The sequence below is a fragment of the Stigmatopora nigra genome, chromosome 8 (assembly GCF_051989575.1).
Source record: "Stigmatopora nigra isolate UIUO_SnigA chromosome 8, RoL_Snig_1.1, whole genome shotgun sequence".
Taxonomy (NCBI): domain Eukaryota; kingdom Metazoa; phylum Chordata; class Actinopteri; order Syngnathiformes; family Syngnathidae; genus Stigmatopora; species Stigmatopora nigra.
Window position 1 is genome coordinate 5,966,641 of NC_135515.1, and position 26,047 is coordinate 5,992,687.

General features: G+C 36.8%; 1 long non-coding RNA gene across 2 annotated transcripts in view; it reads left to right on the plus strand.

Annotated features, from left to right (window-relative positions):
- Positions 1-20,356, plus strand: part of LOC144200349 (uncharacterized) — a 74,488-nt gene extending 54,132 nt beyond the window's left edge. For both annotated transcript variants that reach the window (XR_013327098.1, XR_013327097.1), the window contains 2 exons: positions 15,171-15,266; positions 18,663-20,356. This is a non-coding gene — a long non-coding RNA (uncharacterized LOC144200349). The remainder of the gene's footprint in view (positions 1-15,170; positions 15,267-18,662) is intronic.
- The last annotated feature ends 5,691 nt before the right edge of the window (positions 20,357-26,047 follow it).

Below are 26,047 nucleotides of genomic sequence, written 5' to 3' on the forward strand. Positions count from 1 at the left end.
ACCACTTAAAAAAGGCCATCACAGCAAATAGATTGGATTCAAATAACATGGCTATTATTTGCATGTGTTTTGCATAGGTGTTTTTTTTTTTTTGCTGGTTTGTTTATTTGTTTTGGCTATGCAAGTTTTTTCATGGCATTTGGCCTCTCATATAAGAACGAAATATGTATGGAAAAAACGTTTTGGTGGGTTACAGTATGTGTTAAAGATAAGGATTGCTGATTAGCAAGTCCGAAGATAGGAGAGAATAAGAAATCATGCCTTGTTATATTTCACAAGTTTTGATACAAGTTGAAATATTGACCATTAATTGATTGATATGAATAGGGACCATTTGGCATTAAATATTTTAGTTTGTTGCTGTTTTTGTTTTTATCTTAATAATCAGATTGAAACAAAATACTCATACATATGATTTATATATTATATATTCCCTTTGTTTATCAATGTTGTAACAGTGTCTGAGTTGGATGGGAAATATTGTTACGAATTCATCTGATTTGGAGAAAACTTTTAGCTTTTGTTCCGATGTGAACAGAGCAAAAACCTGTATGATCCAAAGAAAAATCAACTAGTGTTGATTGTGATGGTTACTTCCTGCCTGTTGATTGTCCTAACCTTGTAAGTCCAATCAATAAAACCCTTTGCTTCCCTGCTGGGTTTCCACCAAATCAGTTCTGAGGATTCTCGCATGCTGACACTAGCGCCGCCTGCTTTATGATGTTTCATTTTCTATTTTTTTACCTATGCTTACTTCTAACAGTTTTCATCTTTCAGCATCAGTTCTGACTCACCAGTTCACCAGTTTTCAATTCACCGTTGCATTGGACTATAAGTCGTAGGTGTCATATGGCAATGCCTAAAACACAACTGCAGCAGAATTATTATAGATATTATATATATTTATATATAATATAGAATTTATTCTGTACTTACTAAGCATCGATGCCTGTGTAACCACATTTCACATCACATTACCTCCTTCCAGGTGTTTACAGCAGCAAGTAGAAGCTCATGAATATATTACGTTTATCATTCCGCAATGATAGGTCATAAATAAGCCCCAAATAAAATCAAAGATGATTGCTTCAAGTTATTTGTCTGTCATCAGCTATTATGTATTTAGTTTTTTTCATCATTTCCCAAAGCAACAGACATGATGAAGCTTGCAGATGAGAAGGATGAGTCAAATAATGGATGTGGTGTATCCTAATAAAAGAATTAGGATATGCACATCAGTCAATTGATCTGAAAAAAAGAGTGAAGAATTCAATTTTGCTGAAAGACCTGCCAAATTTGTATAAAAGAAAGCCTATTTTAGTATGTTTGTTTTGTGGATGTGGGTCTTCACAAATCCTCAAGCATACTGTAATAGATCAGGAATTTGCTCGCATTACTGAAAGGAATATAGTGAGTTTCAATAGCAATAATAGGAGATTTGATGGGTTTACAAATTCAAGTTATTTCCTCTTCTGTAATATTTCCCTTCAAAGCTCAATTGATGCGCTGATACTAAAAGTCCTTGCACGTCTCAGTCTTCTCCAGACAAGAGTCTTTGTTCATTTCTTCTAGTAAGACGTCAGATGGTTGACAATGAAAACTATACCAGAAACAGAAACTGGCAGCACCAAAGGAAGTTCAGTCGTGTTGAACCTTCTGTTTAGGCTTGAAGATCTCAATCTCAAATCTTTTGCTATGCATGCAACACAGAGGCGGAGAATTGTTAAGGTGTGAGGAAGTGAAATAGCCTCAGGCACAACATTGACACTGAGCTTTTATTTCGTTATTTTCTTTCAGCAACTGTAGATTGATTACCTGATGAGAATTGGACAAGCAGAATGATGATGTGATCCAATTAGTAAGAGTGAAGTGCTTCTAAAAACCCAACTCACTTCCACAGTCGGCCAAGTCAAAACTTTCATGTTGGCGCCTTGCTGCTTATCTGCTGCTCAAAATAAAATGGCAGTGCCGATATTCCCACTGATAAAAATAACCTTTTTAAAGGGTGACTACAGCTCATTATACAGAAGCTAAAAGAAAGGAAAGCTGTGCACAGTGTTACCAGGTCACAAATACATCATTTATGGGAATCATTAGCTTTGTGTTTATTCTCTATATCAATAACTGTTGTATTCTGTTTGTTGAGGAAATCAAAATAACATAAGACTAACTAGTTAACGGTACATCTAACTGAAATTGAAAGTATGTGCAGTTTTTTTTCTCCTACTAGTACATGTTTGACCATCAATTTTAACATTTTAATTGGAATTTTTGATTGAATACGGCATGTACTTGCTAAATGAGAAACAAAAAAATAAAAGGTATGTAAGTAATTGTGGTAGGGGAGTGAGGGGGCAAAAGGCAAACAAAGGAGAGAGCTATTCTTGGTCGCAAGGGAATAGAAAAGATGATGCTGGGTGAAGAGGAGGTGTGAAAGGGAGGATGGGAATATGGCATCAGGCCTGTGGTACCAACAGTGAGAGATCATAAGAGCCCCCGGGGTAGAGACAATTGAGGCATAAAAGAGCTTTGGAGATGGGGGGAGGTTTGATGCAAACTTCACATCCACTTTATCCACTTCAGATTTTTTTATTTTTTTTTATCAGAACTTGTTAGATGTCTGCTTCTTCCTTCTTTCTTCATTTGACTTAACTACCCTTTTCTCCTTGGAATTTTGCCTCTCAAGGATTCTCTTTTGTACCTGGCCGGTAAAAAAAATAGCTGACATTTATGTTAATCAACTCTTTAACATACCACTGTATGTATGAATATGTATGAATCTACTTCCACTTATAACTCATGATTTCTAAATAACATGAAGTTTGCAGCACATTTTTTCCCTTTCCCTGTTTTAGCGGCATTAAGATTTCTACATTAACTACCAATACTGATTTTTATTTAAGTATTTCATTCCAGTAGTATAGGAGGCAATGATTTAATACATCGCGATTACACTTTTTTTAAATTTCAGTTTAACGCTGTATTTTTGTTTTGAATCAATTATACAGTGGAAACTACATGCTCAAAGTTGTTTAGATCATACTACTTTGTTTCTATTAAAATACAACTATAAAGTTGTTCCAAAAAAGTATGCTTAATAGCCAAGCATTTTCCTAAAAAATAAAACCTTACTTTAACAAATCTTCAAAGGAAGGATTGGTTTTTTTTCCTCTTTGCCATTTCCTTCAAAAATCCTCTCTCTAAAAAAAATAAGAAAAAAGTTCGAAAGCCATGAGTGTGTGTAAAAACTTTCAGCGTTTGAAAAACAATTTTCATCAAAGGATGAAGTAAAAAACTTAACGTTATCGCTATATTAAGTGACTTTCCATCATTTGGGGTTTTCTTTATGTCAATCTCACTGAATCATACGATCTTTTGTGACCATTTTTATATGAAAAAAGCTCTACAATATGTGATTCTGTGGCCCGGACCATGCGATGTGTGGATTTAAAGAGAAAACCTCTGGAGGGAGGCACTGCTTTGTGTTTCGTGGAATTTACTGAGTGGGATTACAAAACAGATCACTGCTACAGGCATTACCAAAACCGCAGGTATCCACACATTTTATAATTAAGTATGATGGCCATCATTAGACCCAAGGGCAAATAGTTAGAGCAATGGCTCCAATCAAAGCACAAAGTGGTGTGGTGTACTAAAATTACCAGTCTAAATTGAACATCCATAGAGCATGTAACAATATGTGTCATCACCTCAAGAACTGAGCCTGTAAATTCCTCACAATTTGTCATTGCATCTATGTATAAACTAAATACACATTGGTACAAACACATTTATTTACATTTCTTACTTTTTTTAAGTCATGGAAATCTACAAATTCATATGTGGTATTCAAGACTAGTCATTATATTTTAAAATCAGTTCAGTGCATAATTTCAGGGCTATCACTGGCCGTGGTGATTGCAATTTCATAATACACTATCGAATGCAATCTTTAGAAGTAAATTACCTCTAATTAGATTGAATTAAAGGAAATCATTAGGCTTCACATGGGTAAAGTGAATGTTAAAAATGAATCGCAAAAAATGTACCCTATATTACTTTATATATGGTGGAGGAAGGAGAGATTAGAAATAATCGGGAAAAGCGCCGTCAAGGAACAGAGTTGAAAAGCCTAAAAATGCTTAAAATCTTTACGTAGACAGTAAACTTAACACAAAAAAATAACATTTTACCTCCCATGTCTATATTAAATGTGGACTACAGAAGTTTTTTAAACATTCAAATTTCATCAGTGCCATTCTAAACGCTTATGATCCAAAGACATCCTGAATTTGAGTAGACAGGGGTAAATAAAATAGAGTTTTATGTCATTAGCCTTCCTTGCCAGGAAGAGTTTAACATTTGGGTAAAGCGGCTCTTTTTCCTTCCTTTTCTGACTCTTTTCAGTGCTGCCCTCCATCTCTTTCTTGCCATCTTTCTCAAACAACTATGCTGTCCTCTGGCTGAACCACTGCTGTTTAATACTAGTGCACATTTGTGTGATTTTGTGCAACACTCTTTGAGAACAGTGCATGCACCGCTATTGTATTTGTGTGCGTTTGTGTGTTCATGGTAAGCCATCAATCAATTTTTCAGAGAGAAGCTGAGGCTTCTGACTAAACACTGCAGCCTCAAAAAACTTGATTTACTTCAAAAGCTATACACTATGTGACTGAATGACGGTAGTGTCTACAGGCACTTTGATTTTCAAAAAGTACTTTTGAACAAAGTGTATCTCATAATTTTCAGTTAATAGGTTCACTACAGGTTTAGCTGCCATGTAGCCCAACATTGCCAAATATAAATTTGTAATTGGTTTAGCTTTGTTACACACTCATTGCACTATTCCTACTGGTATGGATGTTTGAATACATCTGTAAGGTTATTCTTTTCACATTTCAGAGAGCAAAAAAGTCAAAAAAATGTCATTTTCGGGACAAACAGTAAATGTTATGCCTATGTACTTAGTACTCTTTACACATATCAAATGGTGCCAAATGTTCTACTAAGCCTCATATTCTCTCGTACCAGAGTACACTTTGGAGTGTGTTGAATACAGGCATATTTTGCCTGCCAAATTGGATTTAAATGGGAAATATTTTTCTTCAACCCGAATCTTTCATTTCTTCTGGTCAAAGGTTTAACCCGTTTTCACCCCTTGTCCATCGTAATATGTCTCTCATCTCAGATAGATAATGGTAAGATAACCTGCCTGTCAGACTGTTTCTCTGCAGCTAATGTTCGCAAACTCCCTTCATTTGTTGCCATGACGTATGGGAATTTAACAGCTAAGCGTTGGCAGATTACTGAGTGCTTGTTACTGACATTAGTTCAATGCCAATGTGTTAGATACCTATTTCCATGGCGACATAGAGATTGTTTTTATTGCTCAAATGAATAAACTGTAACATTTAACTACATGGTGTTTTACTATTACTCTGTACTTTGTCAGTTAGTTCAATAATTCCAAGAATTCAATGACAACTTCGACCAATTAAAACGTGATTTACTGAAACTCCTTAAAGCTATTTAATAATAATAATTTTCCTGGCTTGGTTTGCATGCTCTGTTCATGATGTATTGCTTTATGAGACATCATTATCAGAAAAAAAATCTTTTATAGATGATTCCAATGGCTTTAGTATTATTTCCTTGTAATACATACTAAGAAAGTCATAACTCTTCCAACCTTGTGAAAAAGTATTCCTTTCAACATTTTAATGCAAAGTGAACAGTATGAATTGGATATGGACTTTTAGTTGGGTTTGAGTTTCAAACTATTGTAGAAGAAACTCTTAATGCATAAATTAGTATGTTCACTTTCCGAGGCAAGAGTAGAGCTCACCCTGCACTGTGATGCCTGAAGGGCTAAAAACTTGCTCTGAAAGAGTGGAAAAGGCTTTCCAAAGCTTGATCTTTATCTTCTTAGTCAACGAAGGTGCACTGCAATGTAGTGGGTGCAATCTGTATCACATTTTGAAAAATGGATTTCTACGCTTTCTATTACGTGACTGCGTTTCATCTGAGTACATCATTGAAAGATTGAACTTATTCAAATGGATGCACCTTTGGATTAGATTTTTATACATGTTTGTCTCTTAAGTCATACCATTTTACAACATCAGAAAGATAAATCAATTTTCTGGGATGGTTTTAGAATAAGATGAGGACCTACAGATCCAGGCAAAATATTTTTTATGAGTCACAGACCTAGTACTGAAGTTATTTCTGAATAACGAGGCCAGATGGACATTTCGGTCATTCATGAGCCTGCAGCAGAGCAGGGGAAAAGATGTCACCTCAACCTGTCGATATTGTCCCCCAGCACTCTTATATACAGCATGCTGACTGACCTTTAGAACAATATTCATTCATTTAGGATTCATTCATATTATTTTTAAGGATAAGACAGATTTCAATTCGTCCCTGAGGGGGAGAAGGTTCTATAGCCCGGTTTGACAAGTAGGCAATGTGGGGTTTAGTTGCTATTAAGTGACACTGTGAAAATGATTCTGTTTCTTAACTAACATCCTACTAGTCCTCTTGTGTAAAGACAGCAGTGTGGATGTTTTCAGTGAACCGCCCCCCCAAAAAAGTGTTTTGAGCAATCATCATACCGTATTTTTCGGACTATAAGTCCCATCCGAGTCTAAATTGTGCCCACCATACAATCAGCAAGGAAAAGGGATAATATATATTTTTTTTCATACAGAAGACATTTAAAGGAGAGTGAATCATACTTTCTTTCATTTCTGGAAAGTATCTTTTGACATTTAAACCCTTTCCATAAGTAATGTTCAGCTGTCCTTCAATGAGTGACACATTTTTACATTCATGCTGAGTTGCACAGCCATCAACCTTAAATGACTCAGACTGATTTGGAGGTGAACTGACCTGAGTTGCCCTTGGATATAGTCTGTACTTCATGACCTCACATGACATTCATCAAAAATGTACAGGAACATATACTATGACCTTTTGGAATTGTATTGATTCCTTCCCATCATTGGCAACAGAGAATTGAATTCATCAAAAACTAGCAAGGTCTGACAACTGATATGCCTCACAATAGGAAAACCTCCATGGAAAAAGAAAACTGTAAAATTGCACTCCTGGAAGAATCGAGTCAATGAGTTTAAATGAATAAATAAATAAAGTCTCCCTTTCAGCACATATCAATCAATAACCCTCACTCTTAGAGGGAAAAAACAGAACAGGCTGGGAAACACATGCTATAAATCATGTTTTTAAACAATAACCTGACCGAAAAACCAGCATAATAACATTATTGCTAACCCTCATACCTCCTATTTACTCTTTTATTAAGCTCAAATGACCATGAACATGTGAATAAACCAGCCACAATGCGGGTGGACCTTTATATATTATAGTATATGTTGTACCCTGAGCCGTCCAGTGCTATGCGTCAAGAAAGTATATATTATCACAATCTTCTTTAATACATATGTCAACATGTGAATTAAGACACATCTGCAAAGGCACAGGGACCTAAAGACTGTAAATTCCATCACAAGGCTTTGCAAGTTATTAAAATATTGGACACTGGAGAATAATGTTCTCCAATTTAAAACAACAAAGAGAGCAATGAATCGTGCTTCATTTCCACCTGGATGTTGCCGTGAAAGTGTAGTTAAATGCAAGGTGAAGGGGGCAGAGGGAAGTGAAAGAATTGGATTTTTTAGAGAGATGGCAGCTAAATGAAGCTATGGAGTGTTGTACAGATGGAGAATGGCTTCAGATACAAGGTAATTATTTTGTGGCTGGTGGAATAGAAGGAGCAAGAGCTCCATCATTAACCGGCTCTTCATTACTGATGGATCGAGGAATGGACATTCACTCATCTTGCTATGCACGCACACACACACATGGGCCAGTATAATAAGAGTCCACATATATTTCTAGCCAAAACAACAGTATTAGGGATTTTATTTAGAACTAGTGAATCTAGAAAAATGGCAATGCCACAATGTAAAATACATGTATTCATAGCTAGATGTTTTTTTTTTGTTCCTACTTAAATTACATTTGGATTTTTGGGGAGTGTACTCCAGCTTTCTATTTTTACTTTTATATTGTATCCTTTTCTTGCATATGACTAAATACCTCTTGCAACTACGAAACTCGGTTAATGTCAATAGCTCTGTCCACATACTGGATGCTTTACAGATATTCGGGCAGACATTTTTAAACAGACAGAACCAGAAGCCTTACCGAGCCTTCATTAAACCGTCATGTCTTCACCATCGAAATAGTTAGATGCGAAAAGTCATTAGCTCTAGTGTCAAAAAATACAAATATTCCTTTCAAAACAAAGGGCCACAAATCCCAGGTTCCCATAGACATTTCAATTGCAGAGCCTTGTGAGCCCCGAGCAAGGTAGAATAACTTTATATTAGTTTTAAACAGAGGATTTTTGCTTGATGTTGAAAGACTAGAGAAAGAGTTGGGAGGGGCGATGGTAGCCTTGTTTATGCCTCTCATAAAGAGCTTGTCAGCTCTGTCAGCCCAAAGGAGACAAACCAATTTGCAAGCTGACACTATGTGACGTGTGTGTGTATGTGTGTACTGTGTGTAGACAAAGCAATTACCCAAAATTGTCCAACTACTATTATTTAAATAGTGGCTAAATATGCTTACACATACATAATAGTTGATATAATTGGGCATATCAACTATATATACATAAAGGGTACAAGGAAATCTGTCTTTGCAAGCCTTACCAATGTGAGGAAACAAACAAACACGCAAGTAGACAAACAAGTTATGAGGCTGAATGCAAATGAGTGTCAGGATGAAGGATGCTGCAGGCTGCCCATTTAGGGGAGTCATCACCTCTTTCCCATCTGTGATACCTGGAGACAACACAGTCAGTTCTCATCTATCTCATACCGACAGTGGTACATCCATGTGTAAAACAAAACAAAACAAAAATACAGAGGAAGTTGAATTGATTTTCCCTTGCAACAAAGTGAAAATGTTTTAAAATGATTAGTGCAATCAGTGGAAGAAGTTCATAATAAGGTTAGGCAAAACATTTTAATAGATCAGGTAAAGTTTGAAGACAACTAAGATAATGGAAAAGGATGAACGAGTGAGAGAAGAACTATCAAAGTCAATTTATTTAAATTTCAGTGTGGCTTTTACCACGTATAAACCCAAAAATGAGTAGTACAACTGCCAAACTACAAATACGTATAATACATGCCGAAAGAGCCTGTCAAACCCTTTAAAGGCCTATTTGCACATAACGATGATGTCATATTCTTAGCAGATTGTGCAGTTGACCCCATTTTGACTAAGCGAAAGACAGTCATTTATTCATAGCCCGACATAAACAGCTCAGTCTGACTCTTCATCTGAAGGTCTAATGAGGAAACCCACAACCGAGCACAATATATCTGCTTCTAGTTCATGTTCTCATTCCTATCAAGGTAGAAATGACTCTTTGCGATTTTCCTGCACATCATACACATTTAGTGTAAAATTATGGTACAAAATACTATACCTGAAGACCAAAAATATACATGTACATTACCAAACACATTAGTCATAAAGAAGAGCATATAAATATAAGGTAAATTTGCAATAATATTAACATTTTCTTTTTTTCTCTCGCTCTTTTACTGAGAATTTTGGGGTTTAGGTGGAAGCCAAAACAACATGAAAAAAAAATAAACCTATCAAGACAAGTGGCAACCTTATTTTCGATCTATTCAAAATAGTATGCTAGTGACAGAGTTGCCAGCCCAGCATTTTCCAGCATGCTTGGTTTACATTGTAAGTGTGGAGATAAGGTGAGGTTCAATCCCTGGGGTGGCGTAAGAAAAAAAAAAGGGCAGCTCAGCAATATCAGATAGATTACACAGGTCCCAAGTGCTCTTAAGGTCACTCATTGATGGCCAAACATTGGATTTTCATTGTGAAGACAAGATTGATTACTACTACTTCTACAACTACTACTGATTACTAATATAAGGTAATTGATGCGTATGTGTTTGCCTTTGGGTGTGCAGTATTTTAGGTGCAAAGCCTCTTGTTCTTTTACTATCTTTTCAAATAAAAACAGGCCTGTGTGACAGCATGTAATATTCAAAAGATGATCTTCATTGTTCTTGTACATTTGATCAGGTTGAATATCAGCTTGATAGCTATCCTCTCCCTGCCATGTCAAGCAGAAAAACCTGCTATGCTATTTCACACGTAATGACTCATTGCAAGAGTCCAGCCATACTGTGGGAAAAAATGGAGGTGAAAGCAAGCCTAGCAATTGATTGTCTCATAACTCAGCTTCTAGTTCTCTATCTGTTATAGATCTCATTTAAGTATTCCAGATTAATGTAGACTAGTGTCAGAAGCCTACACGTGGTTCTTTTTATATAATATAACATTAGTGAACATATGCCCTTGTTGCTTTATGACACGCGAAAAATGTTGGTAGACGCAATAAATGAACAATCCCTATGAATAATGAATTTAGCACTTTAAATAAAATTAAAAGATACAACATCTGCTATCTTCCCTATATTTTCATTACTTGCTTTCTTTATAAAGATTGTGTAATATACAAATATGTAATGAATTTTTTTCGTGTTATACATATAAAAAGACAGAAAACTTTAATCAGGCAGGCCACATAAGGACAGTGGAATAATGAGCTATGTTGAAGCTCTGACTCCAGGTTCACCTTGGTTTGACTTAAAATAACATAAACAATGTCTGCCTCCATGCTTATTTATTCCTTCTAATATTCTCTTACATCTCCCTTCAGTCTATCACAGTGTTCTTACTATCTACCGCTCTTGCCCAAAATGTTGTATTTTCTCCCTTAGGATAGTGTTCATTAGTACTATGATAAATCACTCTGGCCCTACTTAAGATTGCAGCCACTTTCTAATGAGACCAACACACAGACCAAAACAATCTTAAGGCAATGGTGTAATGATCAAAGTTTGGCAGCAGCCATAGAATGCAAGGTAGGCATGCTGAGGACTGACACAAAAAAAAACACATGAACCTTGAACTTTTCATCAAATGTCCAATTGAGAATTGAATCAAACATGTAGAAGATAGACTTATTCTATCTACTTTAGTGTGTGGGTGTGTAAAGAGGTCCAAGTGGTTTTCCTCCTCAGTCCCTCTTCACAAGCCTTTTCAAGGGTCACTTCTATTAAACGAAAAAGTCAGAATTTCTTTTCCTGACTCTCCTCCCTTGCTTCATTCTCTTGCCTTCTTCAACCAGGATCTTGACCCTTACAGCCTCACACATAACTGTTTATAATGTAGGTCCCCTCTATGTCACACTCTTATACACTTAAGTATCCTTTTGCTCAACTGTCCTAGAGCTGAGGGACAGATTAGCTGCCACATCGTGTTGTCTTGACACCTGTGACCTCCTGTAAACTTCTGAAAGTGCACACAATGAACTATTAAAATCCAGTTACAAAAGGGAAAAAAAGACAGGAGATGGAAGTGTTTGAGTATATGAGCTCCCCTGCCAGCGATCTGCCGAAGTGAAGGTGTGCCGACGCGGCGGCAACCGTGCTGGTCCAGTGTGGAATATCAAGGTCGTGGGCTCTTAGACCTGGCTGTCAATTGGCAAAGACGTGGCTGCATGGAGTGCAAGATTGCACTTCAGATTTAGCAGCAATTATGCAGTGAGTGCGGCCATCATACTCCATCGACGACCACTACCCCGACCAGGAAGGCTTGCGTGTCCGCCTACAGCTTTCCATTTTCGGATCAGGCTCTTCCCATGCTCCTTTGTGGAACTCGGTGATCGCTATCCTGCACAAGGTGGCTCTTCTCCACCAATATCGCGCTAAATCCGCTTCTCACAAGCGAATGAGAAGGAAGTGAGGTGTTGCAAGACCCATTCTGAGAGCAACTCTAGCATAACAATTCTAATTTAAAAAATACCAGATACAGGAAGTGCATTTACATTTTGGGGGATGTTTGATCTTTGATAACTTGGATCGTTATGCCTTGGAACAAAAGGACTCCCATCAAAGCTTTTCATAACCTGAATTTTTGTATTTAAAAGCATTTTTGAGTAGGAGTGACACTGTATATATGGCTGACATCTTGTGATGTTGTATTTCTTGCTCTTTGCCCTCCCTTCCAATTTGTTGCACTCTCTGGTTATTTCCTTTGTATAATATTTACCATTTTTTCTGTGTCTGTTTGTTTGCCTGAAGCAAAAATACCCTAAGAAAAGTGCGACCAAGTGTGGCGAGTTCAGCAGAGTGAACTAATGAGCTTCATCGTATTAGATACAAGCTATTGTAAGGTTTGCGTTTTGTCTCAGTTTACTGATGGCTTACACCGAAATTAAAGCATTTCGACAAGTTTCTATTAACTTGAAAAACTTTCTGTTAAGCATACATATTCATCACATCTTGATTGCTTCTTTAATCTCCTTAATCTGCCATTTGAAGGTCGTAAAAATCCCTCTTTTTATCTTATCTTTACACATCTTTATCGATTTGCGTTTCATAGTTCAGGTAGCTTTTTATCAAAAGTGTGAAGACTTAGATGTAAGCCTTGATGTCACATATTTCTCCCCAAGGGCCCACAGCAGCCTATTATCAGCAAGATCCCATTGCCAGGGATATGATATCACCTTCAGTTCTGCTCCCATTAATAAAGAATCTTCTGCGCATACATGCAAACTTGTTACAGGACAGCCTCACTGATTTACAGCTACACTGATTTATAAATCCTGGACATAAACTGAATAGTCCCTTTACAAATGTAAAATGTTCTGTTGGGATTTGCACAGAGACTCTCTCAGGCTCTTAGAATATATCTGGTAAACACATTTTATCAAGAAATTTTAATTATCCTTAAATAGTCCTTGTCATGGTCAGGTGTAGGTCCAAGGCCTGCCTGCCCTGGTTTGTTTGATTCTCAAGCTTTTAGTTGACCTTTGTATATTTGGAGTCCTTGCCTTTGTTTGCACTTGTTTTTTTGGTCTCTACAATTAAATCTTTGGACTTTTTCACCATCCTGCCTGGCCTCCCTATTTCCCAGCAATTGGGTACATCCCCATTTTCATGCTTGCTGGACCGCACTCCGTGACAATACTAGGAAAAACGTGTAATTCCTTTATATATACTAATCCTTGCTTGTTACGCCTGACTGTCAGGATTATTAGTTTTTGTGTGCAAGTTCCTCCACTTTCACACACAGAGGTCAGAAAATCCAGACAGGTTTTGTATCCTTAGGACATTGTCCAATTTAAATACTAATCAGTTATAGAACTAGTTAAAAAGATGCACGTACAAATCCATCCCGACAAAGACAAACAGACACACACACAATCAGGGATCAATTAGGATTTTACTTTTCAATTTCCTTTGCCTACTGTATGTCTTGATTCAATTAACTAGTTTTATTATATTTCCTGTTGGCTTTTCTTTCTCACTGCTTTAGTTAGGGACATTTTACATTCATACACATTAAAATACTATGCAAATTTCTGTCCTCTGGCAGTTTGCTTGTTGTTATGCCATATGACAAAATCTGAAAATTTACTGCAAATCACTGATGATGCTAGCAGCATTTTTTCATTGTCACTCGTTAATGCCACCAGTAGAAATATTACAATCCTGTCAACATACCTTGCTTGGTTTTGGCCAATTACTGGAATACTTGCATTGGGGGACCATAGAAACAAAAATACAAGCCATTAAGAAGCATTTTGAGAAGAATATAATACAGCCTTTCAAAATCTCTTTAGGTATTACGATCAGACAAATACTATGCAAAATTAAATAAATAGGAGTTGACCTTTCTGTCCTTGTTTTGTGGAAAAAAAATATCAAAAGTGTATTCTCATATTATGCGGGACACCTGCACGAATAAACACCTGCAAGTTGCGCTCTAAGTAATTCCAATTTTCTCATTATCACAATGCATCAACAACTCAAGTCATCACCAATTACGATTCAATAAGCTCCAATTTGCTTCTGTTTTAATTAGCTTAGTGCACATGTTAACCGTGACCATCATGTCCTTGTTACTGACGTTTGTTGTTTTTGCTAATGCAGTTGATATTGTTTACTGGGCTGTTGTGCTTGACTGTGAATAGTGAGCTGAAGAGACCATCAATTTTCTCCTTGTCGTCTCAGTGTTGACTCTCAAAGTCTCGACACAGTCACTCATACCAAGTCTTTCTTTTGAACAACAAGTCGAGCCTTTATTTATGATACTTTGTCCTACAGCACTTTCTGCTTTAGATTTGTGTTTTTTCAAAAGTTTGCAAGTGAAACAGGGAAGAATAATTCCTGCCCTGATAGGAAAGACATTGGTAACAACACAGGTTAGGAGCAAATATACTGTATTGAATTATGGCTTTTTTCTCTCATTGACGCTTCAGATGAAAACATTATAAAAAGAGGGATTGAATATGTTCAGAAAAGATGAATGATTGTTTAAAGGATGAAATGTACAGCAGAAAGAAATGGGTTATATTAGGGACCACCCAATTGTAGTTTGGACATTTGTAGTGATACTTTTTTCAATTCAGAGCCAAACAATCATATTTTTTCACATTCATTGTTCTTGAAAAGGCAATCAGCAAAGAGTCCTTGGTATGATTAGATCTCACACTGCTGTCCTCTTCCGCCATTCACACCACTTGTTTCTTCTATTCTTTGGCTTTTTTAAAAGGCACTTTGTGGCAGTTAGTATAATGGTTGACACAAATAGTTTATTTCATTTTTGACAAACACTTCCAATTCTACTTTTGCATTAGTATTTTAGTATATTTTTTAAAGTGGGTTGAAGTCTTATCTTGTTGTGAATGATCTTTATCAATAAAAGTCAGTGACTTATCAGGTCCAAGTCCCCAATGCCACAAGATTTTAAATCTTTAGCTGAAAAATATGGACCAGGCTGTTTGATAGTATGAATTAAAGTCCTCAAAAGGGACTCACATAAAATAATGTTTTATTGAAAGTATAAGTAAAAGTGGAGGATTCTTAAAATAGCTTAAATTTGAATGTCAGTCATCCAATTGACAAGAAAAAACTATAATGTTGCAAGTCAGATACATGTTAAATATACAGTATGTGAAATCCAAATTGAATCGTTTCTTTGTAGTTTATAGAATCTGCATTTTATTTTAATACATTTTATTTACATTACAGTATCCAACGCGAAGGTGGCATTGGCAGGAGAATATATTCTTGAAATCCATTACATCACCTGCGACGAGTAATAAAAGAGACAGATAGGCCTGACAAGTGAGTACAGTCATTTATAAAATATGTCTATATTAATGTCAGGTTTTTTCTCATTTCATTTTATTATACATTTGCCTGCAACAAATTATAAGCCCGGTATTAAAGAACGCTTTGCTCGCCTTTAGGTAGGTGCACATTTTTATTATCATACTTGCTTACAATAAAGTATGAGCTTTGCTCCAGACAGTCTTGTGTAGTCTAAAAAAGAGATGCCACTCCAAGTGATGGACTCTTGAGGAAAGTGATCAATGCAATAATCAGCATAATGAAGTAAACTGTGTCACTTAATGGGGGGGAAGCATTGTCACCTTTCTATTAAACAGACCTGCTCATCTTAGAGAGATAATAGTCATTAGAAACCCTTCTCTGGTTTAAAAATTGGTCTGTTTCTTATCTTAAACTTAGTATATATATGCATATATACATAAAAAATGAAGAACAATAATAAAGGGCGATAAAATATTGAACAATTTGGATGAAAAACAAGAAGTCATTGTGCAATACTTTGTTTTTCCTCTTGTTCACAGTCAATTGTGCCTGCTATTAAAAAAAGGAAAAGGGCAAAACATTAGTATCTATATTTTATATACAGTACACGATAAAAATTGCTGATGTTTTTATGTTTCACCCAGTAAACAAGTCTGTGTAGGTGTTTGTGTGTGCGCGTGTGTCTCATTAATGATTGAGTTTGGCAAGAGAGCCCCTCAGATCAAAAATTTAGCTGAATCAACAACTTCTGAGTGCATTTCACATATACTCCACACAAATGCATGCACACATTTGAACTTGCACTCACAAACACACGCACACGCCCACGTGGCGCACGACTTCCTTCCATGTCTGTCCTCTAGAAACACAAACACCACACTTAGTGGTGCCATCGTTGGACAAGAAGGGCTAAAACCAAGTGTTCTGGCGAATATGAATTTGCGTACTCACTCATATGTCCTCAAAATGGTTCCGCCAACAACAGGAAACAAGCCCGTCCATATAATGTATTAAAATGTCAATAAACAAGACTTTGAAGGAGGAGGGTCATGGGTTCAAGTTGTGTAGTGGACCAAAATGCCAACTAGTTGATGAAGCGATTTCTACCTGTTTTCCTCTCAGGGTTCCTTGAGCAATTAGTGGCCTCCATCTGAAATAGATCAGAGATGTTTCCATTTCTTTGGCTGTAACAACCTTCTTATATGTCGCCGTGTGAGGTAAATTTGCCCTTAAGGGATTTTAATGAGTTCAGAAAAAAAGACTGCTCTCTCGTTTCTCAAAAGGTTGAAGGAAATGACCTTAAAACTCCTAACATGAGTTCCAGTAGCAACACAATCCATCGGACTGTTTTAAGTATCAAGCGTGCCAAAGCCGAAATGAAGTGTATTCGCGTGATGTGTGTGTGCTGAGTGAGAAATAAATGGACTTTAAATTTGTCATTGTTATTGACTCACTACATGGGTAGCAAAAAGCAGACCAGCGGCCTCATTATTTTGACAGTTACAAACTACCTCTTGAGTACACTCCTATACACGCACGGGAACATCAAAATGAGCTTTAAAAACAACTTCCCACAATTACTTACAGTGACCTTGATGTTTAGATCAACCTCTTTCCTTGTGACAGCACAAATAAGTGCCCACTGGCATAGATACAGCCAAAATTCTCAGCTTAAACTTTTTTTTTTAACTTTATTGAAGACATGAGAATGCTTACACCACTGGGATATAAACTGCTGCAATACAGAAAGCTATTTGGAATAAGGAATCTATGACAAATAGGAGATCTGGTAACAAATAATGAGTGAAGTGAGGAAAACAATCAGGAGGAAGCACAGAGTTCAAATGAGAGGAGTACCTGATTTAATAAAAGGGGGTTGTGATTGTCCATCAATGCCACATAGTTAATCAGATAAGGAAAAATTAAGATAGACGTTTCAGAATATAAGGAAACAGCATGACACAAATGTGACAAGCACTAGCTGCGTAGAATGCAATTTTTAACAGCCTTCAAATGAGAATCAAACCCGACCTCCAAAATTGAATGATGCACTCAAACAACTAGATTCCACCACTATCATTTAAAGTGTAAAGATAAGTAAAACATTCATAAAAACACATAAAAAGGCCCACGAAAGGTACAAGACTTTTTGTAATTTTTCGCCTGTTGTTTTCTGGCTTAAAATGAACAAGGCTGCCTAATTCGGCAAGCCATCTCCCACACCCACTTAGCTTTCTGAAACAGAGCAAAAATACTTACTTTGACAGGACAAGCCCAGTAGGAATGTGTTTCCTTACGCTACTGCATTGCTTAGATTGTAGATGAGGATCCCGAGTCACTTCACATTTGTATGAAGAAGTCCACAGGGGAGCAGCATTGCAAAATGATTCCACTGGCAGTAGATTAGTTCTTGCTTGAGCAATGGGCCTAAGTTCTGCTCACTCTGCTTTTCTAAATCAATTATACTACCTGCTCAATCAGGCTCTTCCGCCACAACACGCACATTTTCAAAGCCAACTTCTCACTCTCTTTCGCTCTACCTCCTATGCATATCTGTTTCCCCATTCCTTTTGTTTTCTTTTGACTGTTTAAAAAAAAAAGATCAATTTAGCAATGAGCCAAATTGTAACTGCCATTTCAGTGCGTGACCAAGTCGTGTTTATGTCAACGGCAATGAAAAGTTGCCTCGAAAGCTCAAGAGCACGTGTAAGAGGGTTATTATTCACCTAAGCGCTTCCAACAGGACATTTTTACATTTCTCTGTTTATATTAGTTCCTCCCCAGTGACTGCTCAGGCAAACTTTTCATTCTGCTTGTGCAAAGAACTACATCATGATTGGTGTTCATTGCCTTCTGCAGATACACTTGGTCATTTATACTCCATCTAGACTTTCTTCTCTATCACTGTTTTTCATCGTTTCTCACTGGTATCTTTTCAGGCTAGTCTGTACTGAATACAGAAAGCACTTTTATCTATGCTTGATTTAATTTGACATTAACCTATAAAGCACTGTCTTAAATGTAATCTACCTTAAGGCATAAAAAAACAATGTTTTAATATATGCTTCTAGAGACAAAACTACAGTCTAATTATATTAGCAGTGATAATAATGCCAATAGCGCATTAGGAAGTTGAGTATTCCGATCCATTTTATCGCCACTAGTGCGGATAATTGAGATTGTGTTGTGATGTGTGAACACAACAGTGGATCACTGGTCTATATTCCGAAAAGTGCTGAGACCGTATTCATTTGCTTTACAAATGCAGACGAGCGTACTCAAACAAAAAGGAAATGTATACCAGTGAAATGTATTGCCTTGTTTTTAAGATCTTCAGACATAATCATATTGTTCTTAATGTTTTTATACATTTGTAATTAATCTGTTTATCAATTTGTCTTCCTTCAGATGCAGCTGAAATGAGTTTCCTCCGTAGGATGTCCGGACTCTCCCTTAGAGATATGGTGAGATGTTCGGTCATCCGGGAAAGGCTCGATCGAGAAGAGCCAGATGAGTTGGCTGATCAGGATGCCCCCTGGACGCCTCCCCTCGAGAGGTGGATGTTTCCCGGCTGGCCCAGGAACGCCTTAGGATACTCCCGGAAGAGCTTGATGAAGTGGCTGGGGAGAGGGAAGTTTGGGCCTCCCTGTTGAAGCTGCTGCCCCCGACACGCCACTTCGGATAAAGCGAAAGATGATGACATGCGATGGTAATTCACACTCCAAAAAACAAGTTAGATTTAATTCTAAGCCTGCCTCACATTATAAGCAAGCATGGTGAGAAAAATACTGTTGGATCATGTTAATACCAGATACATTACAGTATCACAATGAATATGAAGTTCAATGGACAGACAATCTTAAATGCTTCCATTATAAAGCCAAAATGTGTGTGTGCTGTACACACTTATTTATTTATATTTTTCTATATTTTTGGTGGTGGCAAGTGAATTTCCGCCATTAGGGATGAATTTTAAAAATACTATTCTATTCTCAGTCAGTTATTTTTCCAGTCCAAGTGACACGCTCGGAGCCTTTAATGGATGCTTTAACTCCAAAACACACACACACACACACACGCACAAAACACGCACACTTGACACAAACAAATGTGAAGTTTAACCTTACGCATGAAGGAAGAGAATAATCAATTTTTCAACTCAATAGCACTTCCTCATTTGAAACGACATCACCCCAAGGGTCAGCACTGACAATAACACTTAAACACTGGATTCTTACATGAATGTTGTCTCACCGAAACAAACATATACATCAAAATTGCCTGGCTAGTGTGTACACTAAACGGCAGACAAAATACATGACGGGGTGGATTCTACTTCATTGGCCAAAATGACGAGCAGGTTCAGTTTAATCCATTTTAGCCAGTAATCTTGTAAAAGATGGTGAGGGACTGTGAGCTCCAGGGTTTAAGAGGCAAGAAGTAGTTACTGACAAAGTGTAACACTTAATTGAGTCTTGAGAAAAATGAGCTCCTGACTGTTGTCTTTTTTCTGTCTTTTTCTTCACCTAAAACATTCCACATTCAATTTAAATCACCATGTATCAATATAATACCTAACGGGCTAACAACTCAAACGTGCAATCTAATGTCGTTTGTCCCTTTAAATTATATTGCAAAAACTGTTTAGATTGCAAATACCCAGTCTGAGATCCATGTTACTCAATTGAGAAGAGAATACAGTAATAGATTAAAAAAAAACTCTGACTAGTTTAGTTTTTTTGATATTTAATCTACACCAAATGTAAAGGAAATGTCCTAATTAATGGAATACATTTGTAAGGTAATGTAATTCAATGTAAACATTTATTACAGCTTTAATGAGATACCTCATAGCCAACTTTTCAATTTATAAGAGTTTTATATCCCTGCCAATCCTGAATTCAAATGCTGAGCCAAAAAGTTCAAAACAAACAAAAAAAATGTATCTCTTAAAGACATGAACTTGGAAGTGTTTGTGCCGTTGTTTCTGTGACATGAATCACAGAACAGAATACTATATTATTTGGTTTTTACTGTAATGCTTTATTTTGTGTTCCATAGCAGCAATGCAAGTCAAGCATATCAGGCCTCAAACACAACTGCACTCATATCTCATAAGTAAATGTACATTTTTTTCTTCTAAAAAGTGACAAACATTGGGAGAGAAAAATTATACATTAGAGTGTCTTGGAGTTTTTCTTTGCTTGAATTTAACCTTCATTCTCTCTCACACACATGCTCTCACACAGTACATACACACGCACACAGAATCTGATTCCATTAATGCACTTGGACCTCAGTCATTGTCCCCCTTTGCTGAGCTCCGAGCCAGAAGCTAGAATTGCAGGATGGAGGCAGCCAGTGCACAGCACGTCTCAGACAGATTGTTAATCAGGATGTGCTACGTGATGTTTTCCACGCTGTTACATCTCCCTCCCTGGTGGTTGTAGCCACCCTAACGCTGTTATGCTGATGACGTACAGGGTCAAAGAGAGAATCTTCTCAGGGGACAAGACGGACAGAACCACGCGCTTCAATGTAAATCAGGCAAGAGTAAAAAGTGGTGCAGAGACGAGTGTGCTGAATGAGAAATACAATGTGTTTTCCATTCATTTGATCATTGAATCGCAGTTTATTAAGTTATCTGGAACTCAGTTGGATTTTGTTGCTCTACTTACAACCCGAGGGCACAGTTATGTTTCTTCTTTTTAAAAAAAGGCACCGGCGCACATGCTTTTTCACAGTATCAGGGGGCAAACAACCACAATTAACGCCTCACTTTGCCTTTGTTGAAAGGAATACTGCAAAGGTGCGAGATTTTCAAGCACGCTGTTTGTCCATGACTTCACACGAGGGTCGTTTTTTGTGTGTTGTTTGTTGTGTCTCCCAGCACTAAATGATATTCAATGTCGCCTGTTGCAAGAAGAGAATGGCATTGCTGTCTTTTTAAAGGGCACCAATGTATTATAGTTAAATGTCATACGTTTGATGAAAGTAACAGAATTACCACGGCAGACAGCAATATTGTAATACAAATCATTAGCCTTCGACAATAGACACCATCCGTTAATTTTGTATACCAAGACAAAGACAAACATTAGACTGGTCAGCAGTCAATGGCAGGGAAGATATAAAGAGACAAACATTCAAACACATTTGTACCTGTTAATAATTTAAATTCTTTGGGTGTTTAGGGGATATTAGGGGTGGAGTTGAAAGGAAACCATATATACCGGAGTGGGGGATACTGAGTACAGAAGGACCTGAGCTAATTCCCATATTCATAAGCTTGTGTATGTTGATTTGTATAACCCCATCTGAAAATCACTCACAAAATATGACACGTTTATTCAATGTAAGTAAGAAAAGCTGATTATGGTAAGACCTAAATACCTATAAACATTGGATTTGCCCAATGTACATTCATAGTTCCCACATACTTTTTGGTGTTAATAGCATTTCTCATAGAGTGCCCATGACTTGTCACAAGATATTTGATCAAATTACAAACATTGGGAGGGAAACAGTGCATTTCACTCACCACACATGTAAGATCATAACAATGCATCTTCATTAAATCCATTAAAATTCTGAACCGATCACTTCAGCGCTTAAAGCTTCCTCAGCACAATCACTAGTAAATTGCTTAGTCGTAGTATTTGGACGGAAAAACTGCCATGGTGCATAATACCATGTCAGAAATGGATGCATCTTATAATTCTATTCTTTTCAGTCATGGAATTGACAGTCAGAGAATATGTCTGAGTTTGTCAACAAACAAGATGATGCAGCACCATTGTTTGACTTTGACATATCTAATAGAATATAATTTCATTAAACCCTGGGAACATGTGGGACCTCATACTTGCCTATGCAAACTTTACTAAGGATAAGAGTGTAGTCTAAAAGTGATGGTAAGCACTCCGGGAGAGTTGAATCACATTTAGTTTCTTGCTGACTGCCTGGAGTATAATCTGTGTAAAAGCACATGGGTGTTGGCTAATGGATTCTTTGTCTAAGAACTTGAAGTGGAGATGACACACATTGAAAAAGGCAGAGTGGTGAGTGATGGTGATAAGAAGTACAGAATGCCAAACTCTCAGAAAGACTAAAATGAAGAGTGGTACATGAAAGCAACTGATAATGGCTTGCTTGGCAATCATACAAGTGACTTTGTCATATCTGATCAACATCAGAAGCCCCGGGATGACTAGATGCATGTAAACCAATGGAAAGACTCCTCTACCTATTCATTCTAGGCCCTTTGCAAACAATGTTCAATCATGTCATTGTCATGTCACTGTCAGTCTGTCATCATGTTATGTTCTGATTTTTAAGTCAATATAAGAATCATGGCAGTATTTTACAGTCCTGTGACTCATTCGTTTATTTATTTTCCCAACTGCTTATCCTCATAAGGATCCTTGGGGTTGCTGGAGCCTATCCCAGCCAACCAGGAGCACCAGGCGGGGGACACTCTGAATCGGTGGTCAGCCAATCACAGGGCCAAAGAGACCTTTCACGCAGTTATTCGGGTGATCCAATTTTTTCATATTTTTCCACTAGAAAGACATGGAGAAAAGCCGACTGAAGGTGTGGTGAGATCAATTGTATACAGACCCTGAAATGAACTGGCATCTCGTCTGCCTTTAGCCCGAAGTCAGCTAGATAAACTCCAACACCCTAGAAGCCGCAACAAGATAAGAAAATGTATGGCTAAATGGAAAAGGAATTAATCATTCCATCCTTATTACATGTATAGAATATTAATAAGAGCGATGCTATATTCTTTGCAATCTTACTACAAAAAAATTAGGTAGTCTTGTACTGGCAACTGATTTTATTACATTATTGTCATAAAATGGTGAAAAGATAATCTACTTTTTATTTTATTTTACTTTTTGACCAACCAAATACAGCCTTTATATTTGTTAGCAACTAATAAGGATTACAGTGATAATGGAGTAATCATGGTTCTGGTAAATAAGCTTATTTTCTCTTGTCATTTTCTTTTAATGCAGGAGAAGCAAATTGCACTTGTTGAACTCATATTTTTATTGAGTTATTGCATTCTATCCTGACGGATAAAGTGGCAGAGTTTTATATTCTTGAATTGTGGATTAAATTCCTATTATCCTTGAGACAAGACAGTATTTTAAGGAAGAATAGACCTCAAATGTATTTCTTGGAAATACCATCATTTTGCATAGACTGAAGCACAAAAATAGCTTCATTTGAAAAAATAAATGGTGGCACGCACAAATCATGCTGGTCCAAGTATTTAATTGAATGCATTTGACATATTTATATTACTGCTATGTTTTTTTTTACTTTGAGACAATTATTTCAGAGACAATGGTTAAATCCTTAACAACTCAGCTATAGTATTTAGATGTTATTTTACTACTTACCCATGTGCAGAGGCAATAATAAAATATAAAATAGCACGACATAATTGGAAAGGTTTAGGGTTAGTGAAAAGCTATTAAAATGAGTTTGACATTGCTGTCCTAAAGCGTGCTAGGCGCTGTCTTGCAGCTGTTCAACTGAATCCTGTCTGCACATACACTGCTGATTTGTAAACTGAGGCAAACCAACAACATACTCATGAAAAGAGTATGAGCATGACTGCTTTTCGACTTTATTTGTCTCTTTAAAACCTCTCTAAGTCAGTGAATTTTCAGGGTCACACTTCATGGAGCATGTTACGCACAGGCAAGCACCAGGATGCATTGCCTTTTTCCTCTTTACACTTTGTCAGAATTATGGGAGCATTTTAAACCTAGCATGTCCTTACTGAATTAATTTAACAACACTGATTTTAAATGTGACAGCCCATTCATTCTCATTAAAAAAATAAAAATAAAGCCAAATCCCACAAGCGTGGTTGTGTGCAAAGTAGGCACAAATAGTTGATAGTTTTGAGAGACTTCATACTGTCATTCTTGCGTGAAAAAAACCTACAAACTTAAATGCCAAAGGCTGAAAAGAATGGCTTTCAAATCATAACTCCTCAGGGTGCTTTTCAACAATTCATGGCTATGTTTATATTTTAACTTGGCATGAGTGTTAAATTTGGTGGGCCTTGCTAACTCTATCTAAACTTAGGTGAGATAAAATAAAACCTTTTATGTAAAACCATAAATAAAGGCAAGGAAAACCTATATTCAATTCACTGTTGTACACACCAAAGTGTTTAGAGACTGGAGCCATATTACATTGTGTTAAAACACATCTTATTTGGTGTTATGAGGGTGCAATCTTGCTTTTTTTGCATGGTATTTACAACAAATTCTGACCTTGTTGTCTAAATGTTGCAAAAAGAATGTGGACTAAATTAAGTTTGTCCAAACTGATACAATTAGAGTGAAATGCAGCTAAATTACTTGGTTCTATCATGATGTGATTTGATTTAATTAATACACATTATTCTAACCATTCTTTCATACATTCATCATTTGAACACTGATTCTCACATAGGTTGCAGGGGGTGCTGGAGTTTATCCCAAGTGACTTTAAGCTAGTGGCAGCAGGGATACACTCTGAACTTGTTTCTAGCCAATTTCAGGGAACAAGGACACATGATACAATTCATGCTCATACTTATACTTTTGGACAATTGAGAGAGATGAGTCGATCCACCATACGTGGGAGGAATACCTTGAGAAAACCCACATAGGCTTAGAAAGAATGTGCAAACTAAAAACAGGAAGGTCAGTGCCAATGATTGAAGCTTCAATCCCAAAATTGAATCCTGATAACACCATACTGTCATCATACTGTCTATTCTTAGCATATTTAGCTTCCATACATTATACATGAATCTCTTCTTGGGTCTTCATCCGAAGCCATTTTATGCATCCAATTTTGTGGAAACATTTGAGGATGATCCCTTTTATAATACTGTGTATAAAGCAAGACCAAAACAAAATCATTCCCCCCCTTTTTTTAGCCATTCAAGATTAAAGACGTGTGCTCTTTAGGACTGAGAAACAAGAAAAGTCAAATGCACCCTTGACTCCACATTCCTCCATCCTGCACCCATCCATCCTTTGCTATGCTTAACATCACCAGGGTGATACAACAGTGGCCTCTACAGTTCATTTGTGATGAGAAATAAAGTAGTTTACTGTAAAGACAAATCACACTGTCCCCAAAAACTCAAGACATCCCACTCTGTCACTGTCTCATAGAATTTGTCAGACAACATCTTGCCCACAGTTGGTTGCTGTTGTTTGTTTTGCTTTTCTGGGAGTTCTGGAAAGCACTCTCAAATAGACACACATAACTGCAATGAAAACAATGATAGTCCAGAGACATAAGCACTCAGAACACAAGTAAACAGTTGTGCTGTTTTATATCTGTAATTCTGTATGGAAGAATGAGGTCAGTCTCCAATTGCCCCTTTAAATACCAAAGCTTTAATATTATGGAATGGTGCAAAAACACTTATTTATTCCAAAATTAAAATAAGTAAAATGTCACGCTAATCTGTTAAAATGTCAGACATTATCAAAAACAATGTCAATAATTTAAACTCGAGGGCACATTATAATATATGAATATTTCAAATAACCACATCACATTGCTAATTTGTTTTGTAATTCAGTCCTCGATATTTATACGACTATGCACATTCTAATTTATGTTTTGTGCTTCAGATATTGTTATACTAATGGTGCTTTTTTTGAGCAATAAAATCCTACAAGATGTGTTTTAGCTGTCTAAAGTGACATTGTTATGACAGTTAAATGATGGCAATATAAAGCTAAATTTGATCAAATGAGGATTGA